Source organism: Prionailurus bengalensis, chromosome B2 (assembly GCF_016509475.1).
Source record: "Prionailurus bengalensis isolate Pbe53 chromosome B2, Fcat_Pben_1.1_paternal_pri, whole genome shotgun sequence".
In the NCBI taxonomy this organism is placed as follows: domain Eukaryota; kingdom Metazoa; phylum Chordata; class Mammalia; order Carnivora; family Felidae; genus Prionailurus; species Prionailurus bengalensis.
The window spans coordinates 97,241,538-97,255,987 of NC_057349.1; the positions used below are offsets into that span (position 1 = coordinate 97,241,538).

Consider the following 14,450-nt stretch of genomic DNA (forward strand, 5'->3'; position numbering starts at 1 on the left):
TAAACTTCTAAGTTACAACACCAGCCCTGAAAAAGCTTTTTATCGGTCTCTACTTATTTTACTGAAGTTAGAATATGCAGCCACTAAGTAAACTTGGTTCTGGTTATATTATCTACAAGATCAGTTAATCTAAAGGGAAATCATCATGCTTTTATAGTCAGCTTTGCTTTTCATATACAATTTAAGCAGCCAAAGAGACAATAACCACTCTATTTAAAAGGATATACAATTGTAAATTTTAAAGAAAATGGAATTACCTATGTACAATTCAGTTCCAGTGTCCATTATCTCTAACAGTTAGTAATCCCTGGTTGTCTTACCTGGGACCTGCCTAGTTCCTGGCCAGGGCCCTAGACCACCTCACTGGCGTTGTCATTAGATCAAAAACTCTGTAAGATCCGGCCCATATCTGTCTGGGTCACTGCTGGAGCCCCAGTGCCTGGCATACTGCCTGCCTCATCTTAGGGAAACAGAAATATATCTCTCCAGTGAATGAATGAGTGGACACAATCCAGCACCAGGACTTTAGGATAAACTGAATCTGGTTGGATTATTTCTGAAGTAGCTGGAAGGATGTAGAATTTAAGGGGTAAATGTGAATCGAAGCCGAGGGATGGGAGCCAAACACCAGAGGAGTATCAAATGTACTTTGTTTTGTTTTTTCCCCTAAGGGATTTTTATGAGGCCAAAAATAAGAGGTAAAAGGGAAGTTCAGATGATCAGGAACTTCTCAGAAACTGAGGTGTGAACAGGGCAAAAAACAAAGCAAGGGTCCCAGATGTCATTCTTGCTGGTGCTAGTCGGTCATGTGACATACAGGCAGGTCCTCCAGTTTAAAGATTAGACTTGATCCCCAGAGAAACTTCCTTGAAACCAAACCCTTCCTGGGATTGCTTAAAAATTTCAAAATAATTTGATAACAAAAATCTTTACAGTGAATTACACTGTAGTTGGAGGAACCTCAGCTCAAGGTCACATTCCCCAAAACATAGTTTTAAATTTTTCTTAATGACTTACATGGGGGATTAATAGGGTTTTGTGGAAGGGAAAAAAAAGGGTGAGTAAAACAAATGTTAAGCAGATTTCTTTCTTGTAGCAATTCTCAGAGCCTTGAATATGTTAATGTGCATTATGACTCTCCAAAAGAATGTGTGTGTGTGTGTGTGTGTGTGTGTGTGTGTGTGTGTGTGTAGCATCTCTTAAGACTAGAATTTTGCACAGCACTTTTTTGGAAAATACTGATTTAGTGAGTAATCCCACCTTCTTCTTAAGCACTCTTGTGCTAAAACAAATTCCCCATCAATATCAATGCTTTTCGCTCCAGAGGCCTTCGTTTTCTTTTTGTGTGGCATGGTAAAAGCCCAAATGAAAGCTTAAAGACCTGAAATATATAATTTTCAGTAAGAAAGAAATATGTTTTCTTTGAAGTTTTGGTATTCTGCCTGTTGAAGCCAGAACTGGTATTTTTCCTTTTTCATATACAAACCAGCCCTTTAGTGACCAACACAAACAGAAAAATATGACAAAACTACTTTGTGCAAGAACACAAAGTTAGAAAAGCAATTTATAAAAATATAACTTTAGTTTATTTTTTCAGAGAGAGATAGCATGCCCATGTGCATGTGCTCGAACCAGGGAGGGGCAGAGGGAGAGAGAGAGAATCCCAAGCAGGATCCACACCCAGTGCAAGCCCCATACGGGGCTTGATTTCGCCAACAGTGAGATCATGACCTGAGCCTAGATCAAGAGTTGGATGCTTAACCAACTGAGCCACCCAAGCGCCCCCAAATATATAACTTAAGGAAATACTTTTAAAATGAAACTTAACCAGGGTCCCTGGGTGGCTCACTCAGTTAAGCGTCTGACTCTTGATCTCGGCTCAGGTCATGATCTTACCAGTCTGTGAGATCGAGTGTGGCATCGGGCGCTGTGCTGACAGTTCAGAGGTTGCTTGGGATTCTCTCTCTCCCTCTCCCTCTCTCTGCCCCTCCCTGCCTCAAAATAAATAAACTTAAAAAAATAAAATAAAATTTAGCTGCAAAAAACTGAGATACATGTGATTTCATCATATATTAGAAAAGTAGAATTACTCATTATTTTCATAATTCCTAAGAGTACCATTTTATAATTTGCCTCAGGATTTCATTTTATTTTCTAGTGGCCCCAAAGTTGGCAATATCTGCCTATAAAAGCCTTGATTTGGACTGTGTAGGCTGCTGATTTCTTTTCAGACGTTTTCTCATGAAAAGAAGATTGCATCCAAGTTTGGCAGCATCAGGCTTCCCAGAGGCTTATATGATCAGAACTTACTTTTCCCTTCTCTTTGCAAACCAACTTTTTTCTTAGCTAGTAAGTATAAAATATGCTTTTTCATAGCATATATATAAAGCATATATATATATACATATATATATACATAAAGCATATATACAAAGAATAAATTCTTTATTCTTCATTTCACCCCAAATATTTTCTCAGTGTCCTTCCCCTTTCTTACTTCCTTTTAACAGAAAATTTGTGAATAATAAGACATAAACATAACTGATAGTGGAATGGGCCTTGTCATCATTTGTCATTTAAGAAGTGTCTGTCTCCTGCAGTTTGCAACAAACTTTTGGTGCCTATTGAGAAAATATTCATGGATTTTCAAAAAAACAAATGACTACACTAGGCCCGAGTAAGAGATATGTGTTAATCATCAAAACAGCTTCTTATCTGACCATCATCTGCTTCTATATCTGACACGTGCTTCTGCTACCTATGGCAGGAAGGAGTTCAGTAGTAAAGGCTGAGACTGTCCTAAAAGCTAGCTGGAGAGGCCACAGGGAGGAAGAGAGAACAAGACAGGCCTGCAAGATGAAACCTCCTGCACTGTCCAGCAGATTCTCTGCTGCAGGGTTATTCTTGCAAAACACAGTCAAAAAATGAAGGGTCCTGAGTTCTGAGAGTTGCCCTTGATCCTGTGGGCTTTGTCCCTAGAGGAATTGCCCAAAGAGTCCATTTTTATAAAAGTCTGAATGATGGCTGGATTACAGAGCTGTTGTGGCTCAGAGATGGACTGTGCTGTGATTATAATTCCCCTGCTTGCCTTCAAGATTCATTCTCCATCCCTCCCAGCCCCGCTTCATGCCCAAGGAGACTCACCCTTTCAGATGAAAAGGTGGAGGAGAGAGTGGTCAGGCCTCATTCTCTGCCATCACCACTTAGGAGCTGTGTCTCCTAAGTGTTGGTAGCTATGATGTTCCACACCTGTGGCTCCCCTCAGGTGGCCCATCTTTCATGCTCTAGCTCTCACCAGGTTCCAATATCAATTTTCCTCCCCTTCACCCCACCAGCCCTAAGGGAAATAATGGCTTCCTGCCAGTGCCAGACTCAAAATCCCTTGTTCATTTCCTCAATTTTGTCCCTACCTCTCAAGCCTCTTCGTTCAAGTTTCTTGGTGATTGCTGTTTCCTGTGGGGAACCTGACTGATAAACCAACTGCCACTCATTTGCATTAAAAGAGATCTCGAGTTAACAAAAATAGATTTTCTTCACAACTTCAGAGTATTGCTTAGTAATATGGGTTTTGAAGTCATGCAGATCTGTTCTTATTAATTGTATGATTCTAGGTGTGCTTCGCCTTTCTAAATATCAGTTTTCTCATCCAGAAAATGGAGCTAAAAACGGTGTTTAACACATCAGATTGTTGTTAGGATTAAATCAGATAAGTTGGTAAAATAGCACAGCGCTTAAAACATCGAAGACTGTCAGTAAGATGGAGCTCTTCTTTTTATTATTACTTATCTTTGAGTTTATTTCAATTTTCAAACTATCTAAGAATGCATCTTTATATATGAATTGTTCCGTGTTTCTTATTTGTGAAACGAAAGCCAATTACAGAATGTTATTGTTGTTTTACCAGTATGGACAATGGATGCTCAAGGGATTTGTACTGGTAGATTAAGAACCAACAGCAGAGAAAGAAAGGAGTTCAAAGCCTTGCCATTGGTTACTTTTAGGAAGTAGCATTGCTCTTACCAACTCCCCCCAAAACAGATACCTAGCTTTTCACTCTTTTCATACCAGCCTATCACACATTTACCCCGTTCTGGGCAATATGACACATGATCTTGTCCTTTAGTGCAAAACAGAATTCCTCTTTTCATCTGTTCACCTGAAATGTACTGAATCAGCTGGTGTTGGTTTAACTGTGAATGACCTAAAACTCAAAATAACAGTAGTGTAAGCAAGATGTGTATTCTTCCTTCACATAAAATCCGAGTGGGTAATCCTGAGTTGGTAGGGGACTCCATCGTGTCAAGGACTCAGGCTTATCGCTCTGCTGTGCATGGCCCTTGTCCCTTCTTTCAAGATGGAGCTCCAGCCATTACAGCCATATTCCAAGCAGCAGGATGGAGGAAAAGAAGAAAGATAAAGGACCTTGTGAAATAATAGAAAATATATATATTGGCCTCTGTTTCCCAGTTCCTGCCATAGTCCTCCTAAAACCCTTATAATTTCCTAAATGATAAAAGCAGTAGGAACTCTCATTCCTAATCTTTGGTCTTTGACCCTAGTTCTAGACACACAGCTCCTAAATTCCTTGGAATTTCCAAGATGTGTCATTTATTCTAATGAGATGGGGCCTGGTGACCAGAAAGATCAAGCCATAATTAGAAGCTTGGAACTTTTAATCCCACCCTCTATTCTCTGGGAAGTTTTATAAAGTGGCTGGAGATTGAGTTAATAACCAATCATAGCTAAGTGATGAAGCCTTCATAAAAATCCCCAACATATGGGGGATTCAGAGTTTCTGGGTTGGTAAACACATCCACATGAGGGGAGAGTGACGTACCCCAACTCCACAGGGACAGAAGCTCCTGTGCTTAGGACTCTTCTAGACCTCTCCCATGTATTTCTTCATCTGGCTGTTCATCTGTAATCTTTATCAAATTCTTAATTATATAATAAGCTGATAAATGTATGTTTCCCTGAGTTCTTTAAGTCACTGTAGCAAATTATCAAACCCAAAAAGAGGGTCATAGGAACCCCAATTATAGCCAGTCAGAAGTATAGGGGACAACACAGGACTTGTGACTGGCATCTGAAATGAGAGGTCGGGGGCAGTTTCGTGGAACTAAATTTTTAACCTGTGGGATCTGACACTAACTCCAAGTAGCTTGTGTCAGGACTGAGTAAAATTGTAGGACACCCAGCTGGTACCAGGGAATTGCTCAATATGCAGAAAACCCACACATGTGGTGTCGGAAGTGAAGCGAAATGTGGTAGTGGTGTAGGGGTAAAGGAGAAACATGGGAGTTTTTCCTTTACATTGTCCTACACTAGCTCTCCCTTAAAATGGGGATCCCAGAAGTTGCCATTCGACATTTCTGCTGTGAGCCCATGGGCCACCACTCAGTCAGGTGACTACCCTAGCATCAAGGAAGCTGGGAAATGTCTTTACCCCGGGAAGTCACGTGTCCAGCTCAAATTTCTATAACTATAGAAGAAACGTAGAACAAATACTGCGGGCAAGGAGCAACTTCTGCCACAGACATCTTCCTTTCCACCACTCTTCTTCCTTGCCAGAGTTAGGAAAAAGAGAGGCAAAGAGATTTTTTAAAAAACCAGTGCCATCTTGACAGTAGAAAAGGGCACTTCATTATTTTTTTAATGTTTGTTTGTTTGTTTGTTTGTTTATTTATTTATTTATTGAGAGATAGAGGCAGAGAGAGAATCCCAAGTAGGCTCCTCACTGTCAGGAGCAGAGCCAGATGCAGGGCTTGCATTCATGAACCATGAGATCATGACCTGAGCTGAAATCAAGAGTCAGATGCTTAACTGACTGAGCCACCCAGGTGCCCCAGAAAAGGGCACTTTAAAGTGTTTTTCATCATCTCAGAAATGGTATGGTGTGAAATCAAAAGGAAACTGGAAAACTGTCATGCATCTTACTCTGCCCCACCTCAAACTCTGCTCAGATCAGTTTCCAAACATGAGCAATCAGTAGACCTTCTTTTAGACCATTGCCCATACACAATCAGAGCACAAATCTATATAAATATAACATTGACAGTAACTGCAAACACAGAATACATTTTATATCTGAAAGATAAGAGACAGCCTAGCAAAATAGTCTGATGTTTATCTTTAACCATTCAGACATGGATTCAGCTGGTACCCATGGCACATGCCTGGCAAATCCATTCTGTTGCCCAGTGGCCATCTCCATAATTCATAGTACTTGGGTGTCATAAAGATTTTTGAGTACATGTGCAAATAAGATCAGAATTATGCTCTAAGAATATTAACCTGGTAAAGTATTAAGTGGTCAGGCAAGAGAGAGAATGGAGTTGACACCAGTGAACAGATACTGCAGTGCTAATGACAAGTGAGGTATACAATGGGAATGGGAAGCTGGTTACAGATAGAGATCTACTCCAAAGGACTCAGAAATAGACTGTTTTCAGGGAACACACTGAGAAGAAGTTTAAAGAAGGAATCTGTCAATTTTGTGTTTTTAAGAGTCTCTTTTTGTAGATAATTGTTCCTCTGCCATTCTATATGATTATGGCAAGGCTGCCAAATTGCAGGACCCTGCTGTTTAACAGATGAACAGAGATGTGAGTGTGTGTGTTAGTGGTAGGAGCAGCCAAGCATAGAATCTTAAGCCCAGCCAATCATAGTACTCCATTCTCTTAGGCACAGTGATTGGTCCAGGGATGGACAATACGTGCCAGTCTGGGCCAATTAGAGCCCTTTTCTGAGACTTTTTAATTTGGAGCTGTTGGAGAGGAGGCAGGAGTGGAGAAGAGGTGTTGCTTATTGGAAGTATGTGAGTGAGGAGTACCAGCAGCCTTTCTCTCTTTCTTTCTTTCTCTTTCTTTCTTTCTTTCTTTCTTTCTTTCTTTCTTTCTTTCTTTCTTTCTTTCTTTCTTTCTTTCTTTCTTTCCTTTCTTTTTTTCACTATTTGGAGAACACCTGTCTGCAGTAGGAAAGAATGAAGGCAACACAGATAAGTGGGCAAAGGGTACATGGGGCAACCAGTTGAGTTCCTGAGTCCAGTCAAACTAGAAGTTAGACCACTGCCTGGACTTTCCAGCTATGGAATCCAATAAATCTCCTCTTAAGCATAAGCTAGTTTGAGTTGGGTTTCTGCCATTTGTAATCAAAACACATCCGAACTGGAAAGAAAGAAGAAAGAAAGAAAGAAAGAAAGAAAGAAAGAAAGAAAGAAAGAAAGAAAGAAAGAAAGAAAAGAAGTTGAATAATATGCTCTTGCTATTAGAAATAGACTTAATAAACATCTAAGAGTCCACAGTAAATTCAATGAAATGAATGCTTAAGCACATTGGTAACTAAGAAATATTTATTAGCAAACTATAGACAAATCAAAGGTGTTAGGAGAATGTTGAAGAAGCCAATTTTGCTCATTTTTGTCATTTTCCTTCTGACACTGGTAGTTTTTGCTTTTGAAATTATAAGAGGAAGAAAACAGATGTGTCAGTCAAGAGAGAAGGAATTGATTGAGAGGCAAGAAAAGGAGGTATGGGAATAAAATGACGGGAAGGGAATGTTGAGAGATGGCATGGCATAGCAGTTCTAGTCTGGGAGTCAGGACCTGGGTCATAGCCCTGGCTTTGTCACAACTGTTCCACCAACTTGGATAAACCACTTTGACGAGTTGTAATTTCTACACCTGAGAAATAAGGAAACCTGGAATAAAGGATGATAAGGTCCCTCTTGGTTCTAACAATCTATCATTCTAGCATATCCTGTTTCTGCCAGAAAAATGAAGGAAGCAGGGGAATAGGGTACATCACTATTGGATTTGCAGCTGTCAAGAGAGTGACCTAAGTTTTCTGAAGAGGTACAGTTTGGATGTCAGCTGCTCTGAGACACCCACACCAGCCTCAGATCATCCCATGGGCAACTGAGGCTCTGACTTTACCCTGGAGGGTCAACATGGTCAACAATTATTGGGCTGGCGACAGAAGTAGATCCAAGGCAGGGCTCCCTGTTTATAATTCATTAAATAATTTATCTAATTCCTTAGGCAGAGAGAGAACCAACCTAATCTCCCTCTTCTCTCCCCACCCTCTTCCTACCCACTAAGGAATCCTGACCCACACTAAATCCTATCCAGAGGAGCATACTGGAATCCATCCAACCTAGCAAGTGCAGCCTGCTTGGCAGAGACCTGAGCAAACCAGTTTCACACAGGAAAATTCAATAGCCTGCTATTATCACAGCCAGGGAGGCAGGGGAGGAGCAGTCCCATCTATCACAGCGATTTGAGGAGGTGGAGAAGTGAGAATGGGAAGAAGAGGTGAATAAACAAACAGGGAAAGGAAGAATTATAGAAGGTGCTCCTGCCCAAAAGTTGGGGCTGAAGGATACTGTGTGAGAAGAAAGGAATTTCCTTCGAGCTCTTTCAAACTGTTTCTCCATTCTCCACCAAAATGGTCAGCAAGAAGTTTCTCAGTTCTTAGAGTTCTGAAAAGACTTGGTACACAGTAGGCATTTCATATATATTTACTGAAAGAAAAAAAAAAGAATGGATGGACAAATCTATTGGTTACCATGTTTACTCTCTTTGTCTGACTTTCTGATGAACCACAAAAATGGAATATACTCCATAGAAGAGAAGGCATGATAAGGATAGGGGCTAATTTCAGGCTCAGCTGAGGCTGATAGTCCCCACTGTGGACTATCCAGGCTGAGTCATAATAGGTCACATCACACAGAGGGTGTTTCCTTCAGTCAATGAGCAATTGTTAAACAACATGCTCTTATGGACCCAGGACCATGTAGATGTCAGTCCTGGACTTCTAACTGAAGAGGGTGTTAGCCCATATAGAACAATGATATGAATCACATAAATGAATAAATAGCCTTGTTTAGGGAGAAATAGAATTGCAATTAAAGTTCAAAGAAAAGAGAGATGAGTGGGGCTGGAACAGTCCAGAAAAGCTCCACTGAAGTGGGATTTGACCTTGATGCAGAGAACAGGCAAATGTTCATTCACTTGGGACAAACTTGGGTTAACATTCTGAACTCTGATCTCACCTGGGTCATCACAGTGCTATTTTCCAGCTGCATGGCTAACCCCCCTTCCAATTTGTCTTTCATAATCTGCATAGCAAGTGAGATTTCCATCACCATTAGAGCAGAGGGGAGCCTCACAAGGAGCAGTGCAATTTGAGCGGTGATGAAGCCAACAGGTTTGATTCTGAAGGTTATTATTGCTGCCAGGCTGTAACCTAGACCTATAAACTTGCTGCTTCAAATGTTCCATCAGGAGAATCGGCTGGGGTGCACTAATCCTAAGTGAAACCCTCTTGATTACAAAGGAAGAAACGACAACACCGTATCATTTAACCACTGAACTTCATAATGAAACACAAAGCGGCATTAAAGTTCTCTGCCTGTAATGCCTCAGTTTAAGCAGTTAATCTTATTTTAGCTGAATGGCATGTTCATTACAGCAAATAAGTAGGTAATATGTGGGATTACTGAAAGGAAAGATAAACCAGTTATGGGCATCATGTTGATTTTTTTTAACTGTCTGATTTAACTTGGTATTTTTCATCAGTCAGAACTAATGTATACTCATCTAGCAGAGATTAAGTAGATGGGACTCTTGCCCAGAAAAGCTATTATATACAACTTAAGATACTAGTTTTAAGGGCAGCAATCCATGGTACTCAGCACTAGTTCCAGCCTGGAATCTTCAGTGCTTAAACTGGAGTGTTCCTGAATGGTAAGATGGCATTTCTCTCTTTTCCATTAAGTATGTTTTCACCATTTATGCTTCTCATGGGCAGCTGAAGGACTTTTCTTCAAGGTCTCAAATATCCTTCTGGGTGGAACTGCTACAAAGACGCCTTCTAACATAATGTATAGTGCAGGGATGTATCTTATCTCATTCACACATGCTTTCCTCAAGCAAGTACTGCTCTCACTCCAAACGCCATTCACTGAGCAAAGGATACAAAAGGGAGATATATAGTCCCTGAACTGGAGAAGATTACAATCTAGCCAAGAGAGGAGGGATAATAATCACAAACGTAAGGAACCCAGGAAACAACGTGAGAGGGTGTATAATCCAATGCCAGTTGCACAATGCAGTCCATGAGGGAAAAAAACTAGTACTTACTGAGCAATATGAAGCACTACATATTGGGCATTGCACTGTAGGCTCTTTGTATACTTAATCTCATTTAATTTGCACAATAATCTTGTGAGAACAGTATTATTACTTCCCATTTTCACAGCCCTCCCAAAGTGAAGGCTCAGAGAAGTAAATTGCTTGCCCAAATAAGGGGAAAAACAGGAGTTTAAGCCCAGGTCTGATTGATTCTAAAGCCCTTGTTTTTTCTGTTATGGCAAAGTGCTTCCTTAAAAAATATGAAGAAAGAGCAGAAGAAAATCCTAAAAGATGTAGTGAAAGGAGGGGAATTGGACCTGAGTCAGAATGTATCTTCAGTCCAACTTAAAAACAACAAAGTTCATTACTAGTACCTATTTGAAAATCAATTCTACCTCCAGAAACAGCCTAAAGAAATAAGCTTTCCAGGTAATGCAATGACCTTAAAATATTTTAACTCCAAAAATAATCCCCTCTCGATGTTTATGCCATTGTTGTTTTTATCTATTCATTCTTTCATATACATAGATATATGAATATCTATCTATATATTAGAGAGAGAAAAAGAGACATCCCACAGAATATTATTGTTGTGTCCAGTCATTATTATTTAAATTTATCTATATATTTTACCCTTTTCATCAATCTTTTCTTCTTATACCTGAGTTTCCATCTAGGGTCATTTTACTTCTCCCTGAAGAACTGCCTTTAGTAAATCCTTTAATATGTAGGCCTGCTTGTCAAAACAAAAACAAAAACAAAAACAAAAAAAGAAAAAAAATATGTAGGCCTACTTGTGAGAATTTTCTGCCTTTATGTCCATAGATGCCTTTATCTCCTTCTTAATTTTGTTTTTTTTTTAATTTTTTTTTAACGTGTATTTATTTTTGAGACAGAGAGAGATAGAGCATGAATGGGGGAGGGACAGAGTGAGAGGGAGGCACAGAATCGGAAGCAAGCTCCAGGCTCTGAGCCATCAGCCCAGAGCCCGACGCGGGGCTCGAACTCACGGACCGCGAGATCGTGACCCGGGCTGAAGTCGGTCGCTTAACCAACTGAGCCACCCAGGCGCCCCTCTCCTTCTTAATTTTGAAAAACATTTTTGATTGGGCGTAGAACTCTAGATTGTCAATCACTTTCTTTTAGCACTTTGAAAATATTCCATTTGTCTTCTGGCTTTCATTTTCTCTTGAGAAATAAGCAATAAGTTTAGTTACTGCTCTTTTAAAGGCAATATCTTTTCTCCAGCTGGTTTATAAGATTTTCTCTTTGGTTTTTATCTACTATGAATGTGACTAGGTTGTTTTGGTTTGTTTTAAATTCTTCTTGGGCATCTTCATTTGTGTCAATGTTTTTCACCGGTTTGGAAAATTCTCAGCTATTTTTCAAATGTTTTCAAAAATTGCTTCCATCTCATTTTCTTTCTCCTTTGCTTCAGGGACTCTAACTATATTTATATTAAATTTTTTAATGCACCCCCTCTATCTCTTACCTACCCCCTCCCCAATCTGTATTCCCAAACTTTTTTCTTTCCCTGTTTCCTTCTGAAGATACTCTTCCAACATATTTTGAGTGAACTCTTTAACTATGTCTTATTTACTATAAAACCTTTCCATTGAGTTAATTTCAGCTACCATATTTTTGGGGATTTGGTTCCTTTTAATGGCTTCCCTAATTGCCAATCTTACTTTTTGTTTTACCTCTTTACCTTTTGTTTTGTTTTTGAAAGAAAAACTATTTTACTTTAAAAAAAAAAAAAAGTAGGCTCTGGGAACAGAAGATTAGTCCATTTGAGCCTTCAGTGTCCTGGTGATAATTTTGTCCTTCTCAATGATGTGGACAATGGCGCCCATGCCTGGCATTGCATCTTGATCCACAGCATTCAGCATGGCTTGTAGGATGGTTTCAAACAGTGTTCTGGATCCATGTTAGGCTCCCAGAAGGACTCATACATCGCATTCTTGTTTGGAGTAGATGTCACTGACCACAAAGTCGTCAGTCACCATGGGGTTGCTGATGAGGTCTAGAGATCAAATGGAGAGCTTAAAGGTCTTCAGGTTCAACCCAGGGATTTCTGGCTCTGTGTAGTAGGGGCCAAACCATCTCTGTACAAGAGGTTGGCCATGATGCTCATGAGGGTGTAAGCCTTGATCTCCCAACCATCCTTCAGCTCATACAGGTTCAACCAGAACTTGAGTTGCTGGGCAACAGTCTGGACATCAGTGATAAGCCCAGTCAGTCCTATATACAGCTGATTGCCCATGGGAAAGAACTTCTGAAAGTCCGTGGTCACCATCTGGGCCTGGATCCCAAAGTGCCTGTCAGCAGCGATAGCCACACAGTTCTTCCCTTTCAAGGCCATGACAGCTCCTCCATTATAGGACATAATAGACATAATTGCAGTATACTGGGACCTCCAATAGCCACAATTCCAGTCAACTGGTTAAGGCCCTCACTGCTTGTTTCACCTCTTTGAATGTATTAAACAAATTGTTGAGCAGTTTTCCATCAAGTAAAAACAGTTGACAATAAAGAAGCAATCAGCGAGTTCTAGTCCCACTTAGGATATAGAAAGCCAGTAAACACTGCTCCTACCAACTATTTTGCTTTGGGAAGAGTACAGGAGGAAGAGTAGCAGCCAAAAAAGTAAAGGTAAAAAACCCGAAATGTTAGCAGAAGTTTAAAGACCAAGTATGGCTAGAATGACAACTTAGAACCCCTGGGAGCCATGGATACAAAGTATGTGCCCCATTTGCCAGCACTTTTCCATAGGCCTCCCTGGGTATTCACAGGAAAGACTGGGTGCAGATCAGGAGAACTGAAAGAGCCTCCCTTTGGTGAGACAGGCATGCAGATGACGGCCAGCTACCAATGCAAGACAGGCATGGGGCCCATGTCCATCTTCCATACAAAGAAAAAGCCATCTGCCACTAAAGGAGTGTACTAAATCTTCTTGCCCCCTGGTCCCAAGATAAGGTTGGCTGTGGCAGAAGAGGAGTTGAAACAAAAGCCATCAGATGCTGGAGGAAAGCAAGAAACCTACCAGTCACCAGGATCCTTCACTGATACAAAGCAAGGTCTACTGTCAGTGAGAAAGGGACAGAAAACTCACTCCCATTTAAGACCGCCCCCATTACAATGCAGTGCCCGACTGCCATGGGGGAGAAGGAGGCCCACCCTAAATTAGCTCAAGAGCCCAGGACCTGCATGAAACTGAGGTTAGAGGGGGGAGAAACAATGCCTGCCCCTACCATAAACCTTGCACAAAGAAACAAGCAAGAGACCCCTATAGCTGAGGAAGAGACAAGACCATGGAGAGAGATCCCACTTAGCACGGTTATACACAGTCTGCTGAAAGTTGAAGTAGGAACACTGAGAAGAACTCTCTTGGCATTCTAGGCCACACACCAAACACAAAGTAGCTGCACAAATTCAATCACTGGAGGAATTTGACCTGTGATATACTGAAGGTAATAATATTAACAATAAAACTCAAATCCAGATCAACTACTGATGGGAGGTATTCAACCCTCACTCCTCATACTAATAGTCTGATAGAAATGTTTGCTCAGTTGTAGGTATGAATACTAGTTATTTCAGTTTCTACTGTTCTTTTTCATGCAATGTCTGGCATTTAGGCAAAAATTGTAAGATGAATTAAAAATCAAGAAGAAAATGACAATGATGTATTGTCAAGAGATGAAGTAATCAAAGAACTAGATCCAGAGATGGTTCAGATATTGATACTATCCAACAAGAACTTTAAAATAACTGTAATTAGGGGCACCTGAGTAGCTCAGTCAGTTAAGCAGCCAACTCTTAATCTCAGCTCAGGTCTTAACCTCAGGGTCATGAGTTCAAGCCCCATGTTGGGCTCCACACTGGGCATGGAGCCTACTTAAAAAATAAAACATAAAATAATATAAAAATAACCATGATTAAAACACTAAAGGATCTAGTGGATCCAGGAGAATACAAAGAAAAATACACCCAGACACATCACAGTAAACCTGCTGGAAATCAAAAATTAAGAAGAAATCTTGAAGGTAGACAGAAAACAACAAAAACATTACATACAGAAGAACAAATACAAGAACTATAGCAGGACTCTCTTCGGAAACTTTGCAATCCTGAAGGCAAAGGAATGATTTCTTTAAAGTACTGAAAAACTTAGACTTTACCACAATCCCATCAGGTCATTTGAATTTTTGGTGTTTGTGAAGCTAATGGGGACAAAGAAAAATGGTGGCACTATGGGAACAAGAGTAAATGACAGGGCTTAAATCCAAGGAGCTGGGTGGACTTGAGAGCCAAAAGT

At 40.3% G+C, this 14,450-nt stretch overlaps 1 pseudogene; it reads right to left on the reverse strand.

The window, feature by feature from the left end:
• Positions 1 to 11,216: 11,216 nt before the first annotated feature.
• Positions 11,217 to 13,949, reverse strand: LOC122489833 (annotated as a pseudogene).
• Positions 13,950 to 14,450: the final 501 nt, after the last annotated feature.